Below are 22,071 nucleotides of genomic sequence, written 5' to 3'. Positions count from 1 at the left end.
TCGTGCCCTGCCGCTGGCGAATGCAAAGTGCTTACAAAGTTGCGACCTTCACAGTTATTGTCAGCAATGGCGTGCACTGTCCAACCGCAAGGTCTCTCGAAGAAAACAACATATCTCTGAAATGCTGTGAGGCGTGAGCACCAGACAACAAGACGAAACATTCAGTTACCACAGACAGCATTCGTTAGTCCCGGAACATGCCGTGTGACCTTACAAAACAATAACTCCACCGGTCCGCGGCGTCGAGTCTTTTGACATGTGTTTACAAATATATACTGCATGTTTTCTCAGAGCTTCCTGTGCACGGTGCCATAATGCTCTTACTGGTGTCACGGACCACATAACTGAAGGCTGGTAACCGCCGAAACCGGCAGTCTTTAATAAATGATGTTCTGGTAGAAACGAATCTATTTACTGCAGTTGTTAGTAACTGCCACACACTGGTCAGAATGGATGAGCTTAGGCGGAGAATGTTACTTAATCCTTACTTAATTAAATGTCATTTTTGACATAAATAAACAATTAGGCATATTGCACTTTCAGTAACAATTTTTTTAAGCTGGTAGATTTTTAAAATTGGTTTTGTTGGCATCAACTGTCGCACAAACCTAACCAATTTCATGTTTTCTTCTGAAACTGGGACTGCTAATATTAATTGGTACCGAAACACATTTATTCTTATGACCATCAGAAACATGGAATATCGCATAAAAATTGTCATTATAAAATTAAAATACGGCTCTGACATATCACATAGTTTTTTTACCTGCTATAAAGTTTACTGTGGCATATATATCGCGCTACAAGTAACTGATGCGTAAACAAACAAACAAAAATGGCTCAAATGGCTCTGAGCACTATGGGACCTAACTTCTGAGGTCATCAGTCCCCTGTAACTTACAACGACCTAAACCTAACTAACCTAAGGGCGTCACACACATCCATGCCCGAGGCAGGATTCCAACCTGCGACCGTAGCGGTCGCGCGGTTCCAGACTGTAGCGCACAAACCAAGATTACTTTTTAATGTAGAAGTGTTTGAAAACAACGTCTTTAATTAAATGACGCACAATTACATACATCATGTCATGGCTGTCAAATTTTATTGACGTAAAATGTGTCATGGCTGCTAGGAAAAGAAAGAACCTTCATTATGTACGACGACACATAAGCCTATCAATCAGAATGGGGAGCGAGCGTAATTGTCAACATAGACCAATATATTCCAACGAGGGAAGGACGTTTCCAAGAATTAGGGAAGATACAAGAGAAAGCGACGCTACCAGAGAAACTCGTCCAAGAGCACTGAAAAATCAGTAAAATCCATATAAGCCGCTGGTGCAGAGTGCCAAGGGAGGCGTTACCGCGAAGCAGTCGAGGACGTAGGAGCTCCGGAAAGTGCTTGACATTGTGCCCCAATGATTATGTTACCAATGATACCGCCGCTAAGGCGGAGCTATTAAATTATTATTATTATTATTATTATTATTATTATTATTATTATTATTATTATTTAATCCCTATGGGGGACTTTCATCTGGCCTTCCACAGAACATGCTGTGCACTGTGCGAACTTTACTGCATATTTCCTGCATCCCTTCATGCTTCATGTGTTCTCCGACACCGAAAATTGACAATGTTAAAAACCCCAGAATTGTGCTACAGTGGTTCGAGGAACTTGAAGTGAGCTCACCTTGATATCTAGGTCACCAAGATCACCTTATCTGAACCACATGGAAAACGTATGGTACTCTATCGAGTGCGAGGTCCAGGCCCACAATGCATCGGCCCGTAATTTAGGTTGGTTCAAATGTCTCTGAGCACTATGGGACTTAACTTCTGAGGTCATCAGTCCCCTAGAACTTAGAACTACTGTACGTAAACCTAACTAACCTAAGGACATCACACACGTCCATGCTCGAGGCAGGATTCGAACCTGCGACCGTAGCGGTCGCGCGGATCCAGACTGTAGCGCCTAGAACCGCTCGGCCGGCCGTAATTTAGGGGAAGGGCATGACCTGTGCACAGACATCTGGTGCCACACACCTCTGGATATCTTTCTGAATTCATGCTAAGCAGAATCGCTGCTGTAGTGAGATCCAAACACTGACCAACACGCTACTGTGCACTTTGTCATTGTGTCTTGATTCATCAGTGGATGTCGTACAGCGGAAGTACTCACCGGCATACCCGTGAAGTTGTTGGAGGTTTATTGATGGAGACGCACTCTGTCAGAAAGAGAGATGACTTCTTACGGGATCACTACGATAAATACGAGGGTGAGTCGAATGGAAACCTTAAATTTGTAATAACAAATGGAAATTTCGCGCCGTTATCCTTTAAGTTGGTAACTGTGCTACAAACAGCGTGCATAATGGCCTGTAGGTGGCAGCATAGTGCAGATGCACACATACCGTCGCAGAATCAGTATAAAGATGGCCGTCCCACTTGCGACTTGCACTAGAGAAGGTGTGAAACCTACTGAAATTCATCGACGAATGAAGGTTCAGTACGGTGATGCATGTTTGTCACAGCAGCAAGTCTGCGAATGGAGTAAGAAGTTCATAAATGGTGTAACTTCAGTGCAAGAGGCTCCTCGTCTATGTCAGGCACAACGAGTTGTGACTCCACAGAACATTGCAGCAGTTGAAGCCATAGCGAAGGAAAACCGCCGAGTGATACTGAATGACACTGCAGCATGTTTACAGATTAGTTATGGGTCAGCACACCACATTGTGCATGATGTGCTCCAGTTTCACAAAGTGTCTGAAAGATGGGTGCCACGGCAGCTGACTCCTGAAATGAGAGAACGACGTGTTGATGCTTGTGAAGAACTTCTTCGGCTCTTTGAACGAGAATGTGATGGCTTCCTTGCAAGAATAGTTACTGGGAACGAAACTTGGGTTCACTTCCACCAACCGGAAACGAAAAGAGCAAGCAAGCAATGTCGCCATTCCTCATCACCAAAAGCAAAGAAGTTTCGAACAGAACCATCAGCAGGGAAGATTATACTGACTCTCTTTAGGGACGAAAAAGGCGTCATTTTGGGTCATTACATGCCTTGAGGGACCACTGTCACCAGTGCATCATACACAGATCTCCTAAAAAACCATTTGCGGCCTGCAATCAAATCAAAGCGACGTAATTGCTGTCAGCAGGTGTCCTTATGCAACATGACAATGCAAGGCCCCACACTGCCCGTACAACAGTTGCAACAATCACAGACCTGCATTTTGAGTGTCTTCCTCATCCACCATACTCACCAGACCTTGCCCCAAGTGATTTCCCTATGTTTGGACCACTCAGAGACACAATGGGAGGAAAGAAGTGCCGTTCTGATGAAGAGGTACGCCACGCGTTGCATGAGTGTTTGCGCGGACTACCAAAAGAATTTTTTTCTAAAGGAATTTATGCACTTTGTAAGCTCTGGAGGACTTGCATTGAGCGTGGGGGAGATTTTGTTGAGAAGTGATACAACTTTGTACTACTTCTGAACAATAAATAGTATTTTAAAAAATATTTAAAGTTTTCATTTGACTTACCCTCGTATAATTTGAAGACCTCGGCTATAAACTATGATGAGGGACAACTGGTTGATTTGAGAAATTGCGCAATAAAGTTTCAATAAAATCTCATAAATAAGATATACTCTAAGACAAAAAAATGACACCATGAAGGAAGATTCCGAATGGGACGGAAATCAGTATATGCGATGTATGGATAGAGGCAAGCAGATGATTACAATTTCAGAAAAATTGATTGATTTTTTCAAGGGAACAAACTTCACAAATTGAGCAAGTTAGTAAAGTGTTGGTCATTCTTTGGCCCCTATACAACCTATTCGGCTTGGCATTTTTTGATAGAGTTGTTGGATGTCCTCCTGATCAGTATCAAGCCACATTCTGTCCACTGGCGCATTAGATAGTCAAAATCCTGAGGTAGTTGGATGACCCTGCAAAAAACACTCCAAACGTTCTGAATGGGGGATAGATCTGGCGAACTCACTGGCCAAGCTACTGTTTGACAAGCACAAAGACAAGCAGTACAAACTGTTGTCATTAGCCGGCACACATCATCTTGCTGGAATGTAAGCCTAGCCTGGCAACAAAACGGGGCTTAGAATATCGTCGACGTACGAGGGGCGTTGAAAAGTCCGTGCTAAAATAAAAACTACTTACGTTTTTGGGGTAAACCTTCTTTATTTTTCGACATAGTATCCTTTTAGACTTAAACACTTCGTCCAACGTTGTTCTAACTTGTTGATCCCTTCCGAATAATAGTAATTTTCCAAGTCTACAAATTAGCCATTAGCTGCTGCAATCACGTCCCCGTTTGAATAAAATCTTTGTCCTGCCAGCCATTTCTTCAAATTGGGAACAAATAGTAGTCCGAGAGAGCCAAGTCTGGAGAATAGAGGGGAGATGTAAAACGAGTTGGAATCCTATTTCCATTAATTTTGCGACCAGAAATGCTGAGGTGTGTGATGATGCATTGTCGTAATGGAAAAGGACGTTTTTGCGGTCCAATCGCCGGCGTTTTTCTTGCAGCTCGGTTTTCAGACGGTCCAGTAACGATGAATAATACGCACCTGTCATAATTTTGCTCTTTTCCAGATAGTCGATGAGGATTATCCCTTGCGAATCCCAAAAGACAGTAGTCCCAAAAGACAGTAGCCATAACCATTCTGGCCGAAGGAATGGTCTTCGCCTTTTTTGGTGCAGATTCTCCCTCGGTAACCTAATGTTTAAATTTTTGTTTGGTCTCAGAAGTATAGTTATGTATCCATGTTTCATCCACAGCAACGAAACGACGCTTGAAGTCCTGCGGATTCTTCCTGAGCAGCTGCAAACCATCCTTGCAACACTTCACATGATTCCGTTTTTGGTCAAGCGTGAGCAATCGCGGAACCCATCTTGCCGATAGCTTTCTCATGTCCAAGTGTTTATGCAAAATATTATGTACCCTTCATTCGAGATGTCCACGTCACTAGCAATTCATGCACCCTAACTGTCTGTCATCCATCACCATATCATGGATTTTATCAATGATTTCTGGAGTTGTATCCTCCACAGGGCGTCCAGAACGTTCAGCACCACTTGTGGCCATATGGCCACTCCCAAAATTTTGAAAATTTATGGGAAGGGCCCTCCAACCGGTTTGGAATTTTGACGATCTAACGCGCCAATTGGACAAAATGTAGCCCGATATTCCTCAGGAGGACATCCAATAACTCGTTCAGTCAGTAATAAGGCGAATAACTGCTTGCATAAGGGCCAGAGGTGGACGAACGCGTTTTCTACTTGCCCAATTTTTGAACCTCTTTTTCTTCAGTAAAGCACACAATTTTTCTGAATCTGTAATGATTTGTTTGTCTGTACATATCTACCGATTTCCGTCCCATTCGGATAATTCCTTCCTGGTGCGTAGTTTTTTTTTCGTCTTAAAATGTATTTCAAGTACAACCATTGTGATTTCTTTATTCAGGTAAATCGCTGTTCCCAAATACTTCTATACTAGCGAGATGTTTTTAAAATCATAAATTCCATCCAATATCTTATTGTTAAAAGTATTTCAGCCCAAATGTAGCATTTTTATTTGCAAAATGAGCATTGACATCCCACTGTTTACTTGCTGGGTGAATTAACAACAGATTACTTTGAAAGTCCTTAAAATACAATTTTAAATGGTCCTATTTGTTTCATTTTATGATATTAAAATGTGCATTACTAATTTTTGCAATGATTAAGTATAAAAACCTCATAAATAACTCTATGATTCAGTCAGAATATAAAATTAATTTTATTGTCGTCTTACTACAGCACGTAAACACTTTTAAGGATAGCCCTTAACAGTGCCACCATCACACTATCAAGTAAATTCACGTAAACAATGGCATGGGACACAAACATCGTTTACATGCTTAAATAATTACTCACATTTATTTCATTAGCGACCACTTTTGATACTTCTTTGCGTTCGGAAACATATTTATGATCTTCATGTTCCAATGTGTGTGACATCTTATGGGACTTAACTGCTAAGGTCATCAGTCCCTAAACTTACACACTACTTAACCTAAATTATCCTAAGGACAAACACACATACCCATGCCCGATGGAGGATCCGAACCTCCGCCGGGACCAGCCGCACAGTCCACGACAGCAGCGCCCAGACCGCTCGGCTAATCACGCGCTGCAGGATCTTTATCTGAGTGATAGTGAACCATATCACCCTCGCATCATCCTGGCACTAACACCGCTCATGTTGCTACAGATGGCAGCTCTGTTCTTGGCACTTACCACTGTTTTCATCCAAACATTGTGACAAAGTTGCCATTAGTGAGAATATGAAATTAACGAGGTAGGAAAAGAAGATTAGAGCATTGCAAAAACAGACATAATGTCTTTTGGGACAACAGCAATCAGTGAAATTATAATGTTACTTAAAAACCGTCTTGATTGCAAATATTTTTATTCATATGACCGGTTTCGGTTCATTCAGAACCATCTTCAGATCTGATATTTCAGTTACAGGAGTAACCCGTCCAAATCCAGCAGTTTTCACATGCTACGTCACATGTGATCTGAAGATCTGAAGATGGTTGTGAATGAACCGAAACCGGTCATATGAATAAAAATATTTGCAATCAAGACGGTTTTTAAGTAACATTAGAAGATTAGAGGTTAACGTTCCATCGAGAGAGCGGTCATTAGAGACGGAGCACAGGCTGGACTTACGAAAGAACGGGGAAGGAAATCGGCCTTGAATCATCTCGGCAATTACCTGGAGCGATTTGGCGAAATTGCAAAAAATTTAAATCTGGGTCGCCGGACTCGGATTTGAAGCTTCGACCTTCCGCACGCGAACCCAGCGTGCTAACCATTGCGCCACCTGGTGTGGTCTTGGATATTAGGAATAGAGCTGCCATATCTTAGTTTATCGTGGTAGTATCTACTAAAATGAGTTAAGATCAAGGTGAGTTTGAATGTGATGTTATAGTCGGCACACGAGCGATGGGACACAGCATCCTCGAGGTGGCGAGGAAGTGGGGATTTTCCCGTACGACTATGTCACGAGTGTACCGTGAATATCATGAATCCGGTAAAACATCAAATCTCCGACATCACTGCGGCCGGAAAAATATCCTGCAAGAACAGGACCAACGACGACTGAAGAATCGTTCAACGTGACAGAAGTGCAACCCTTCCGCAAATTGCTGAAGATTTCAAATCTGGGCCATCAACAAGTGTCAGTGTGCGAATCATTCAGCGAAACATCATCTATATGACTGTTCAGCAAGGGGCTGTTCGAGCCGGTGTAGGCGCTGTAATGATGTGGGGCGTGTAGAGTTGGAGTGATATTGGACCCTTGATATGTCGAGATACGACTCTGACAGGTAACACGTACGTTAGCATCCTGTCTGGTCTCCTGCATACATTCGTGTCAATTGTGCAACTAAAATGAGTTAAGATCACGGTGAGTTTGAATGTGATGTAATAGTCGGCACACGAGCGATGGGACACAGCATCCTCGAGGTAGCGAGGAAGTGGGGATTTTTCCCGTACGACTATTTAGGACTTGGGTAATTCCAGCAGGACAATGTGACACCCCACACGTCCCAAATTGCTGCAGAGTGGCTACAGAAACAATCTTCTGAGCTCAAACACTTCCGCTGGCCACCAAACTCCCCAGACACGAACATTATTGAGCATATCCGGGATGCCTTGGAACGAGCTGTTCAGAAGACATCTCCATCCCTTCGTATTCTTACGGATTTATGGACAGCCCTGCAGGATTGATTGTGTCAGTTCTCTCCAGGACTACTTCAGACGTTAGTCGAGTCCATGCCATATCGTTTTGTGACACATCTGCGTGCTCGCGGTGGCACTACACTATATTAGGCGGATGTACCAGCTTCTTTGGCTCTTCGGTATATAATGACAGCACAGACGTAACCATAGTTCTTGCAGCGGGCTTCGTAATTCTAAACACCACGAGCAACTCGAGTATGATTAGCACAAGGAAGTACCCAAAGGTAATGGACGACAACACTTGGAACAAAATGGCGTCAACTGCTGAACGATGAACTTCGCATTGTCAAAACCGTTAGTAACTGCAACAGAGTGTGGTAGAGAGCTGGTGAGACAATTTAAAGACTCGTTCGACGAACTACAGAGCACCATCGCGGTACACGCAAAGGTCCCTGTAGCCAACCAAGCAGACGTTGGATGTGTAACCGTTCCTGCTGTTCTGACCGACTGGAGCTGCCGAGTTTTTGTCTTCAAGTTGGGTGATCCGAAGTGGCGCGGATTCCAATAACGCGGGAGATTTTTTTTATGTCTCCACCGCCGTGTTCCCTCGAAGACGACTCGATATAACGACGAGGGAACGAAGCTAGATTTCGCCATCTTTACGTTTTCCATAATACGGATCATTCCCAAATTATTCTCCCCACACCAAAAGATGGTCCTCTGTGTAGACAGTACCTCGGTAGTGTATGCAGATCTGGGAAAATTAGTTTAGTAGTATTGTGTAATTAAGATTGACGAATTATTATTTAATTGACTGACCAGTCTCTGTTTGGTATCAATTTGCCCGGAATTTTATTGTGAGTTCGAGTCTGTGATCATAATTGTAGCACTAATTTTATTACTTTCTCTTCTTTTGTGGCGGCGACTGGTCTGGAGAGACGCTGTGGCCTACCCACATGTGTTATTTGTCTGACAGAACCATTGCGTTGAAAAGCTATCTGAAAGAAAGCTAGAAGGAAGGCTATAATTTAACGTCCTGCCGACGACGAGCTAATTAGAGGCGAAACTTGAGCTACGATTATAGATGGGAATCGGCTATTCCCTTTAATAGATTTACGAAAATCACGGAAAATCTACATCTCGTTATCCTGAATGGCGTGTTACTTGTTATCTTTCTAAGTGCCACTGCGTTGTCGTACCATTGTGCTTTCTCGCTAGGTAGCAGATTATTTCGATATTCATCAATGTGTATGTTAGTCAAAATTTAATCATGTGTTTGAAAACAGATCTGAGACATTTGGACGTGGTACGATCTGTGAAAACATCAGTGACACAGAATATTTTCCCCTTGAGTACCGAATTCTACACAAATCTTCAGCAATGGACCACATAACTGAAGTTGTTAAATATGCACTCAGGGAAAGCCTACTATCATTTCGTGACTTCAACTTGTTACTGCAGTGATTACACTCTGGTATAGTACAGGAGAACCAAGGCTCAAATCCACATCAAGATGGAGTTTTTCAGTGGTTTCACAAAAAATTGTAAGGCAAAATTCGGTTGAAAAAAGAACAGACGTCTCCCTTCCATATCCTCCTCTAATCTGTGATTGTGTTCCGTCACTGACGATTTCATCGTAGACTGGTTGTTAAACCTTGCCTATCGTCTCTCACTCGCTTATTCATTCGCTATTCAGAATTTGTTGTCATTGAGGTCAAAACAGAGGTAAAAGCTGGAAGAGTAATAGTGCGGTGACAGAGTTAAAAAACTGCTGTTGAGACGGAAATGTCATATCCAACAGGCTATGATGGCAACTTGGCGAAAACGGTATGTAAAAACGATATTTGACGGGTGCAACTCCGACTCTGCTAGGAAACTTTTTTTATATCCCTAGAATGTCAAAAACAGAAAGAAAACAAGAAATTTAATGTAATTAATCGCAATATCAGAAATTTGATTATACTGTGTTAATTTTTGTATTTTGCAATTTGTTATTGATGACATATTAACATAATTCTGATTCAATTGTTATTTCAGAGTGGGTTGACCAATGTTTAATCACGTTCATCGTCATTGTTAGCGCTTTCAACATCTGACGTATCAGTCGAATTGGGTATTTGTGTGAACATATTTACACAGTTGCTATCACCAGTGCAGCTACAAAACACTGAACGGCTACACATCTTCGCGGCGCAACTGCGTCGAAGTGTTGAGCATAGAGGCTCCTGGGAACATCCGCACCGAATCTTCAGAAGAATATCTGACAGAGCTACAGGTAAGTTGTTTGATAGTGTCACTGGATGTAGAACTTTGGACGCTTCGTCACGACTCCATTCATATTTCAGAGGGCCCAAGAAGAATTGTCGTTGGTTCATAGCAGATTTCCAAATTTCACATCGTAGATGTGCTCTTTTAACGTGCTCATGGAATGCTTCATTCGTAGGGGACTGATGGAATTGTCCCATCAGCCATTTGTGTACTCCAAATGCATCTGTAGATGCAATGATAGCACTCGCCTCTTTGGCGACGACCGACGGGGTTTTGAAGTTAGGCTCCCCGAAGATGAAATGGTATAACCCTGTTTCAACTTCTAAATTAATTTTTTCTTCTATTCCATGCAAGTTGCCAACGTGTCTCATCCCGATAGAGTGTGTGCCGTAAGGAGGTTAGTGCAAATGTCAGCACGCTTTGACGCTGCTACTGCAACAACGATAGACGCCCACCTCGTTGTGGTTGGTTCCCGGGTTATCTTGGTTGCTATTCCACTCTCCGCATAGTTTGAAGCGGAAGAACATATCCGTCTCATCTAATATCATCTTAAAGTGATCACACACATTCTCCCTTGCCAGCCGTAATGTCTATTGAACGGCTATAACATTTGCTTTCTCATTGTTCGATATGCAGGTCTTTTACTTGGTTTGAGTGTCTGTTTGTTACTTCAATAGGCACATAGTCTTTAGTGGCGAGAACAAGCTTGTGGGCCTTTTTGATAGAAAGGCGCCGCTGAATTAGATGTTTTCATAACATTCCAATCACTGGAAATTTGTTTTCAGCCACGTTCAGTACTACTTTCTGTGGTGGAAGAGCTGTACGCAGAGTGAACTGATGTTTTCTCGCTACACGTGAACACGTAAGCATGAATCTAGTCCGGCTTTTGATACTGTATGGGTTTTATCTAACATATATCAAGTATATGTCTGAGTCTTTTACCTTACTTTCTACAGAATGAATAACACATTGAACAAGATTGTCCCATTTGTAGCGATTGTCGAGCGTACAGTACAGCCATTAATGACAACTGCGTTCGGAGATGGTTGGAGTCTCTTGAGTACTTGAATGGCCAGTAGTTTCTTCAATTTTAATTTGGCGGTAAATCTCATCAGACCATCATCACTGAAGAGGAAGTCTGGAAGGGTGCCTGTTCGTGGTTCAACAACGCTGCAGCATCAGTTGATCTGGAAGACATCAAGCTAGTCAATTTTGAGTAAATCAGTGATATATCGAATAAGAACTCTGTACCGACCTTCACTTTTTTCTTCATAATGGTTCAAATGGCTCTGAACACTAAGGGATTTAACATTTGACGTTATCAGTCACCGAGAAATTAGAACTACTTAAACCTAACTAACCTAAAGGCATCACACACATCCACGCCCGAGGCAGGATTCGAACCTGCGACCGTAGCGGTCGAGTGGTTCCAGACTGACGCGCCTAGAACCGCTTGGCCACTCCGGCCGGCTTTTCTTCATAACAGATAGCGGTAAGATCTTTTTCGGGATGGCGTTGTGGAACACTCCTGGCTACATTTCTTCGAATATCTGCGTCTCCTTGCCTCCGATAGGAACTGCTTGGTCCACGGTAGTTTTAGAAAATGCAACACTGCCGCTCGTAATGTTCGTTATTTCAACAGGATGTTGAAGACGACCTAGGGGAACCAATGCACCGAAATAATGCCTTACAGATTTTCCTTCGTCAGAATGGTCAGATTTCTTCCTAGCTGCAGTCTCTTCTCGGTGATTTGTGACCGACCATTTGCCACCCCTATTGTTGCATGTATCAAGCATAATCTGTTTAGAAGTTTTCTTTACCTTCATCACGATCAACTGCCCCGCATAATTTAACTGCTTTCCAACGATCAGGATGCATGTCGTCTCTTTCCGTTAAGAACTGCATGCCACAAAATACACGCTGAGGAAAATTGAAAGCCAGAAGTTCGGAACGGCGACATTTTTCCAGTGTTTCTCTCCCAGATTCTCTAACACTTTTGTGTTTTTTAAATTAATTTTTGTGCAAACTTTGTGATATACTCTTTTGAAGTGTACGTTGATCCACAATCTTTATGACAAAGAATTGTCACAGCCTGCATCTCTTCGTGGAGGTCATAGTGCTCCGGGTCCCGTCCCGTCTTAATCGCAGTAATAATCGACTGGACTCTCTTGGCGCTTGCAGTGCCCAACAGTTCTGATTCTGACTGGCATGGGAAATCAGGAGCATTTTTAAATAGCTCTCAGACATCTTTCCAACTCTTCACAATATCCTATCGGCAAAAGAAAAAGGTATTACTTAAGAAACGTGAGGAAATAACCAGTGTTCTACTGTAAACGATGGAAAACTCTTAAAGAAATACGTTACTGGTATTCTACTGTCTACCTAAAATTTCCCAGCTGTGGCAAAGTTGCACCACCTCAGATTCAAGAAGTGTGCAAGTAAACAAATACTTGCACACTTCTTGAATGGACCCGGTGATAAAACTTTGAGTGTAACTCATTCCAAGTCCTAGGCTTCTGCCACCGGACTATAGGTCGGAATAGCTGTTGTGTACGTTCGGTCGGTCTGTTGTTGTATCTGGCACCAACTGGCTAAAACCAGTCAAAGTCTGTACTGGCGAGTTTAAGATGAAAAGACGTTATGGACTCTTGTGAAACAAAGACGTCAGACTCATTTGAAAGAGAATTACTTCCCCTTCGCGTCTCTACTTCACATGAAAATGTTTAAAAGTATGCCCAAGGACAAAATTTTTTGTTTTTATTAACGATTTGAGGAAGTACTGCGTGCTCTGTGACCGATAACTGGTCATGAAATCTGACCTAAGCAATACAGCGGAACATTCATAATATTTTTTTTTTTTAAGATGAAGAGGATTGAAAATTGACTTCTATCCTTGCAAGCCCGACTTAGTACTGTGACCGTGGTGCACCAGCGTCTGAGACAAAAACGTGCGCACATCCCAGGGACTAAAAACCATGAAATGCTGTTCAGCGAACCTAAATATTACCAAGAATTAGATTTAGATCACGAACTACTTTAACGACGTTAGGTGAATATGATGTGGTGCGGAAGATGTTGCGAAAATAAATGTGTGTTTGAAGAAAGAGAGAGAAAAAATATATAAAAGCAAGCAAGACGTTTTTATACAGATTATTTTTGCATATGGGAAGGAGAGGAAATCACATAGCATAAGCAATACGGATACGTCGTTCTCACACCTGGAAATGAAAAGAATTTGATGGACTTCCCTTGACTTAATGTCACGTGTAAATACTGTTTATGGATGAGTAAATATCAAGTAGCAAGTAGAAAACTAGAAGAAATACAATATGTAGTTACTTTTGTGGAATTGGTCAGAACAAACAACACAATGACAAGGAGTTGAAAGATGTGGATTAGGTACAAGCTTCTAGAAATCTCTTTCTTCTGAAACCCGTAATTATTTACAGAGTGTATGAAGAGACATGCAAGGAAAGTAAAGAATGGAGAAGGTTGCTGGAATAATGGATGTCTGATACTCCGATATGTGGAAGGAAAAAAGATAAGGGAAGAATACTTCAAAAGCTTCAGCGAGAAACCGTGATTCAGAGTTATTGGTTGGGACTTTTTCGTGAAGTACCCTTGTTTCAGCCGTATTCTTTTCCTTTTGTTGCGTAATATGTGGATATAATTTTAATTTTTGGGCGACTGCCGTTCGCATCTGCGACAGTAACTAGCATCAGAATAGAAAATCTCAAGCTTTCAATGACTGTTACACGTGTAGAATTATAGAGGATATTGTGATGTAAATGTATTGAATTCTACCCTCTTACTGTAAAAAAGATAAGCGGAGAGTTCTTCGAAAGCTGAAGCGAGAAACCATGATACAGCGTTTTTTGTTGGGACTTTTTCACTAAGTTTCCTTCTGTCAACCGCATTCTTTTTCTTATGTTTCGAACAATGTGGATATGATTACAGTTTTTGGGTTACTACCTTTGCATCTCCAACAGTAACTAGCAAATGAACAGAAAATTTCAAGCTTTCAATGACTGTGATATGTATAGAAATCTGGATAGCTTTTGTGATGTAGTTCTATTGAACTGTACGCTGTTACTGTAAATCAGAGATGGAATGCGATCGCTCATTCGATATCAAACCGACGGCCTCAGAGGTTCATCACAATATAAATTTTCACGTCGTAAGAGTTGGTTTTGATGTAACGTAACACACACTTCTAGCTACACTCTAATATTGCTCGAAAGTATCCTTCCCTTTTCACTCCAACCTTTTAACTTATATTCTCTTTATCAGTTTTCTTCGTGTAACTCGAATTTTCCCACATCGAATCCCTTGCAGAAATTATCTCCCATATCAGTATCATTCACTGGAGATCAGAACAGCCTGTTATTCACAGTGACGTAATGGATTTTGTGAGTGATAGCTACCATTTCTTTAAAAAGTATTCCCAGCCAGCTGAGGTATCACAGACGCTGTACGAGGGGTAAATACCGCGATACACGTAGTTCGTTTAACCTAAAATCTGATGTTTTAATTAAAACGTAGATATAAGTTCAATGGTAACTTTGTAAAAACTTTTCTGGGGCAAAATCTAGTTTGAGACACGTAAACTATGAATGAAATGCAAGCTTTCTAGGTTTTTTTTATATATGACATTGTTGAAGTGATTTTCATTTTTGTATGATTCTATCCCTTCCAGTTCCAATGTAAACGAAGTGAAAATTGCTAATTCACAAGTTGCCAGTACTTTTGAAAATCAATTTCTAAACGTAGCAACAAACACAGGATTAAATGGTTTAGTTGAAGAAGCAACAGAATGTATTACAAACGTCATTCCACAAAACTTTTAACAACTAGAAATACCCCCAACATCTTTACCAAAATTAATTCAATTATACAAATTCTAAAAAAAACCGCAAGAGAATGTGAGACTGGTGGGATTCCGAAAGGTTGTAATGTCCTTAATGATGTACGCAGGGTATCAATGGCACAGGGAATTTTACCCTGAAAAGTTAAAATGTGCGATTACAAACCACTCCACAAGGAAGGTGAAAAGACGGACTTAGACATTTATCGTCCACTTTCCTTACTGACATCTTCTTTCAAAATATTCGAAATAGTATTGTACTCAATAGTAGACTCACACTCAAGTGGAAACAATTCAATTGGCATATCGCGGATTGGATTCCAGAAGAGTTGCTCGACTCAAAATGATATTTATACATTCACTCATCAAATAGCACAGGTCTTAAATAATAGTATATCGCCAGTTGGTAATATCTGTCAGTGATATCTCCAAGGCCCCAGATTGTGTAGATCATGACGCTCTCTTAGAAAATTCAAGTTTTATGGAATCGATGATTTTACAAACAGTTAGTTGGAATTAGAATGAGATTTTCACTCTGCAGCGGAGTGTGCGCTGATATGAAACTTCCTGGCAGACTAAAACTGTGTGCCCGACCGAGACTCGAACTCGGGACCTTTGCCTTTCGCGGGCAAGTGCTCTACCAACTGAGCTACCGAAGCACGACTCACGCCCGGTACTCACAGCTTTACTTCTGCCAGTATCCGTCTCCTACCTTCCAAACTTTACAGAAGCTCTCCTGTGAACCTTGCAGAACTAGCACTCCTGAAAGAAAGGATATTGCGGAGACATGCTTAGCCACAGCCTGGGGGATGTTTCCAGAAGGAGATTTTCACTCTGCAGCGGAGTGTGCGCTGATATGAAACTTCTTGGCAGATTAAAACTGTGTGCCCGACCGAGACTCGAACTCGGGACCTTTGCCTTTCGCGGGCAAGTGCTCTACCAACTGAGCTACCGAAGCACGACTCACGCCCGGTACTCACAGCTTTACTTCTGCCAGTATCCGTCTCCTACCTTCCAAACTTTACAGAAGCTCTCCTGCGAACCTTGCAGAACTAGCACTCCTGAAAGAAAGGATATTGCGGAGACATGGCTTAGCCAGGAAAGTAATGCATCACTTCGCACACAATAAATTTGCGAATGCGAAACGTTACGTATGAATTCTTTGAAGTTTCCTGGTTGCACGAGTAAAATTTCCATTTCCTAAGACAGATAAGTCGGATGCACTAATGTTTCAATATGGCATATGTAAGCGTTGTACGTTACAATCATTGTATAGTCTTTGAATTTCTCGCTGCAGAGAAAGAATATGTGCGGAATACTTATAAACGTTCTTATGAAGTCTACGGAGGGTCTGCAGAAGACTCGTGTTCAGCTCGTCATTAGGCACAGAGGGTGCAACCAGCAGAAGGCGGTTCAGCGGAGCTCCATTTGCAGCAAGCGGAGAGACCGTCCACGGCTGTCACACCTGATGCGTTGGAGCGCTCATTCGGCAGGATCGTATCACAACGACTCAGCAATTGGCACTGCTGCTGTCAATCAGTAAATAAAGTGTGGATAAAATTATATTTCTACGGAAAAGTGTGAGCAAGATGTCTAGGGCTGGAACGCAAACCCTACAGAAGAAACATTTGTTCTGAGTTGTTCCAATGTTTTGAAGACAACGACGACAAGGCTTTCTTGTTCCGGACTGCGCCAGGTGATGAAACCTGAGTTCACCATTCTCAGTCCGAAACAGAAAAGCAGCCGACGGAAATGCGCCAGTCTCACTCTCCACAAAAGAAAGTATTCGGAGCAAATGCTTGCGCCAGTAAGTTCACGACGAATGTGTGATGGGACTGCAAGGGTGTGATTCTGATCGATGTGATGCCAAGAGGCAGTGATATTAATTCGGAGGCCTACGGGAACACATTAATCACAGTCGAGAAGCGTTTCCAGTAAAATTGGTGCCATAACAAAACACAGAGTGCTTTGTTTCAGCGCGATATGGCTCGGCTTCACGCGTAGTTGATGACTTCTCAACGCATCACGAAAGGTGGTCGGAGCTGGTACCCCATCCGCCCTACAGCTCCGTCCTTTCTCTTGTCTGGGGCATTAAAAGACAACGCTCATGGGAGATATTTTTGAGAACGACGTGGAGATTCGCGTAGGGGAGAACTAGGTTCGTGGCTAGAACAAGGACGGGTACCGACACGACATTCACGTCCTCGTTTCTCACTGTAGGTAGCTGGAAGGAGATTGCATGAATAAATAGCATAAATGGTTCAAATGGCTCTGAGCACAATGGGACTTAACCTCTGAGGTCGTCAGTCTCCTAGAACCTAGAACTACTTAAACCCAACTAACCTAAGGACATCACACAAATCCATGCACGAGGCAGGGGTCAAACTTGCGGCCGTAACGGTCGCGCGGTTCCGACCTGAAGCGCCTAGAACCGCTCGGTCGCAGCGGCCGGCCGTCATCCGAATGTATGTAATTTTCATTGTTTGGTGCAAATAATTGTTGAAGATAAAAATCTAGGACCTTAACATCTGAGAAAACCTTTAAGTTAGATTTACTTTTCATTCCAATAGATGCAGTTTGAGGAGATGGTTCATGATGTAGTACATGTCAGAAAAACAAGAATACACAATAAAAATTTACAAAGATACTCTAAAGTACCCTCCCACAAATGGCACGTGAAATGGTCCTCATGGATGTGGAGTAAGTGAAAATAAAATTTTAAACATATTTCACTTAAAAGGTATCAGTAACTTTTCACAAAACATGTAAATGTTTAGTACAGTGATCATTCTTAAGCTATTGTAGACATGCGTCATCAAACAAAAAATCATTTTACAGCTTTTAATTGCAATGATCGCATTACTGCTCTGAGTTTGAACAGAAGTCAGTTTCTAATACTACCCACATTATTTGAAATTATTAGTAACATATGCACATCCGTTAGTTCTACTAAGAAGTTTATCAACAGACAGGTGATTACCAATACATGAGATGGGCTGTTCTTAAAGTGAATTTTGTTGGTAGCTCAACCTTTTGTTGCTCCTAGAAAGTTATTGAAAATGTGCTTCTGAATAATAGACACCTGTCTGGACCAAAGTAACTGATTTGAAATCTTTGTGAAGATTATTCTAATTTTTGCTACTGATTCCATGAAATGAGTCGTTGGTTTGAGTAAGAGGTATGTTTATCATAACAAATTTCACCAAACAATAAATGTGTTGAGGAAAAGTAGTCAGTACGGCTAGTTTCTTAAACAGTCTCCAGTAAGGCGTTCTTCAGTTCACATCACGAAAAATTCTTCTTGCACGTTTTTGGACCAGGAAAACTTTAGCTTGTCTCAATGAGTTACCCCAAAAGTAACCACTTATGATATTATGGAATGTAAGTACGCATAGTACGCCCATTTTTTTTAAATTTTTGTATCACCTATGTCTGCAACATTCGCATTGTAAATAGAGATTTGTTGAGGCGCTTCTGCAATTCTGAGGTATGCTCCTCCCAGTTGAATTTATTATCAAGCTACAATGGCAAGAGATGAATACTGTCAGCTTGTTCCACCTGATGTCGTTATTTAAGGCGAATGCTGGAGCAAGATGTCTTATGAGTTCTAAGCTGCATGTAATGTATTTTTTCGTAGATTAGTGACAATGAATTGGCTAGCGACTATTTATTGACATCTATGAAAATTTCGTTAACTCACATTTCTAAGACTATAACTGATTATCTATTTATTGCCATGTTTGCATCATCTTCAGGCAGAACAAACTTGGAATCTAATAATGTTGCAGATGAATGATAACTGATTACACAAGAAAAAGTGAGGGCCTTAAAATTTAAGCTTTTAGGACGTTCTCAGTTGAATGAAGCCTGATAGTTTAATAAATCTCTCTTTCCTAATGACACTCTTTGTTTCCTATCGGAGATATCGGATTTTGCACCGTTTCCTGTTACACCGTAATATTCTGATTTACTTAAAAGGATACTGTCATCGTATGTCCACTGGAGATGTGAATTTTAGAGGCTACTTACGGAGGCTCCACTTTATACGAACAATTAAACACTGGAGATATCATCGCGGAAACAAAGTAATAGACTGACAATACGTCTTCCTAAAAAAAATAGTATTGAAGGGCAGCGTGAAGGATAAAAATCGTAGAGGAAGACCAAGAGATGAATACACCAAGTAGATTCAGAAGGATGTAGGTTGCAGTAGGTACTGGGAGATAAAGAAGTTTGCACAAGACAGAGTAGCATGGAGAGCTGCATCAAACCAGTCTCAGGACTGAAGAACACAACAACAACAACAACAACAAGTTATTGATGTACACGTCAGAGAAAGAGAGTTACGATCTTTGGTCTTGTTGTGGCACAGACATATTCAGTAGTGCTGTGTTGATTTCTGATTGTATCTGTTAGGTGAAGCAAGATTTACTGTAAAGCCTTTACAATAAATCTTCCTTCACCTAATAGATACAATCAGAAATCAACACACCACTACTGAATATGTAAAGGACAGCGAGGATGAATATGATATATACATTGGAAGGCGAAAAGAACATAAATTTTGAATAATATTAATTTTTTTAAGAAAAAAGTCTGAAGTAAACTGCAGCATTGCGCAGCTAGTTTGTCAGCATGATTATTGTCAGCCAGTTAACCTGCTCAGAGCTGATGGGAAGACCACCTTCCCTGGGTAATATCTTAAGATATCAACTGATTAAGCTCTATCGTCTTTCTAGAAATTCTCTGTTAACACTGTACCCTTTGTAAATCACTGTTCATTTTGTTAAGCATGGTATTGTGGAGACGAATGTTATGTGTGAAGATCAAGAAAACTTTGAGTCTGTCTTTCTGAATACATACTTCATTCTAAAATCGTTGTCTTGGAATACGACCATTTCATAGGTGCACACTCTCTCCCCATCCCAAAGTTCAAAAAGTGTTTATCATTAAGCATTACTACATTGCACCATATGGTATGAAATAGTTTGAATATTGTTTGGAAATTTTATTTGGAAATAGAAAGCTAGCTTAGTCGCTACCTACTTGCTGTCGCTGTTTTTCTTTCGAGAAATCTGCAATAATGTCATCAAGACACGAGATAAGTGGAGATTTTGATTAGGAACAGATAGCTGTTTTTCTTCAGTTGCGCATTTAATATTGTCGCAGAAGAAACTGAGCAGCACCATCACTGTGGTGTAGCGGTTATGATACTAGACGGACAGCCGGCACGGTAGCTCAGCGTGTTCGGTCAGAGGGCTAGTTAATCGATCATCAACGATCTTAAACGGATGTCTTACGCCGTCCACCCCGAGCAGATGCAACAAACAAAAGTGAACAAAATGAGATTTAAAAAAAAATACGCTGTTGGGTAGAGGGTCGAGAGTTCAAAACTCACCTGACATGTAAAATTTTAATTTACATATTCGGTTCGAGGCATTCTAGAAGTATCCACAAATATCAAGAATCATTGTAATGGAATGTTCTGTAACTGTATATATACGGAATGTGTTCTGGCCGGAGACAGTTCGCTCCGCGTTCTTGTATGTGCAAGTGCTGAATAAACGTTCGTTATGTGAAGTTAGTGTTCGTCATTCATCTAATTACACCTTCTTCTACGTGAGAATATAACGGCAAGTTGTATTCAGACCAGTTACAGTTCGATCTGTTTAGTTAAAGGTTAGCATACGAATTTAAGTTAATAACAATTTTTGGGTACATATTTTTGCTGATACGTAAACTTTTTATAGAGTGAGAGGTAAATCTGAGCTCAATTTCACACAGAAATATATAGTGGGGAGCTTGTAGAATGAAGAAAGAAAAAAAAAGTTTTATTTCTTTCGAATACCATCCACGTTTCTAAGTCCTTCGGCGACTGGTCATCTGGCTTGGAGCTTAGAAGGTGGTAGGAGAAATACACTCCTGGAAATGGAAAAAAGAACACATTGACACCGGTGTGTCAGACCCACCATACTTGCTCCGGACACTGCGAGAGGGCTGTACAAGCAATGATCACACGCACGGCACAGCGGACACACCAGGAACCGTGGTGTTGGCCGTCGAATGGCGCTAGCTGCGCAGCATTTGTGCACCGCCGCCGTCAGTGTCAGCCAGTTTGCCGTGGCATACGGAGCTCCATCGTAGTCTTTAACACTGGTAGCATGCCGCGACAGCGTGGACGTGAACCGTATGTGCAGTTGACGGACTTTGAGCGAGGGCGTATAGTGGGCATGCGGGAGGCCGGGTGGACGTACCGCCGAATTGCTCAACACGTGGGGCGTGAGGTCTCCACAGTACATCGATGTTGTCGCCAGTGGTCGGCGGAAGGTGCACGTGCCCGTCGACCTGGGACCGGACCGCAGCCACGCACGGATGCACGCCAAGACCGTAGGATCCTACGCAGTGCCGTAGGGGACCGCACCGCCACTTCCCAGCAAATTAGGGACACTGTTGCTCCTGGGGTATCGGCGAGGACCATTCGCAACCGTCTCCATGAAGCTGGGCTACGGTCTCGCACACCGTTAGGCCGTCTTCCGCTCACGCCCCAACATCGTGCAGCCCGCCTCCAGTGGTGTCGCGACAGGCGTGAATGGAGGGACGAATGTCGTCTTCAGCGATGAGAGTCGCTTCTGCCTTGGTGCCAATGATGGTCGTATGCGTGTTTGGCGCCGTGCAGGTGAGCGCCACAATCAGGATTGCATACGACCTAGGTACACAGGGCCAACACCCGGCATCATGGTGTGGGGAGCGATCTCCTACACTGGCCGTACACCTCTGGTGATCGTCGAGGGGACACTGAGTAGTGCACGGTACATCCAAACCGTCATCGAACCCATCGTTCTACTATTCCTAGACCGGCAAGGGAACTTTCTGTTCCAACAGGACAATGCACGTCCGCATGTATTCCGTGCCACCCAACGTGCTCTAGAATATGTAAGTCAACTACCCTGGCCAGCAAGATCTCCGGATCTGTCTCCCATTGAGCATGTTTGGGACTGGATGAAGCGTCGTCTCACGCGGTCTGCACGTCCAGCACGAACGCTGTTCCAACTGAGGTGCCAGGTGGAAATGGCATGGCAAGCCGTTCCACAGGACTACATCCAGCATCTCTACGATCGTCTCCATGGGAGAATAGCAGCCTGCATTGCTGGGAAAGGTGGATATACACTGTACTAGTGCCGACATTGTG

The sequence above is a fragment of the Schistocerca gregaria genome, chromosome 2 (assembly GCF_023897955.1).
Source record: "Schistocerca gregaria isolate iqSchGreg1 chromosome 2, iqSchGreg1.2, whole genome shotgun sequence".
Lineage (NCBI taxonomy): Eukaryota > Metazoa > Arthropoda > Insecta > Orthoptera > Acrididae > Schistocerca > Schistocerca gregaria.
This window is presented reverse-complemented; position numbering follows the sequence as displayed.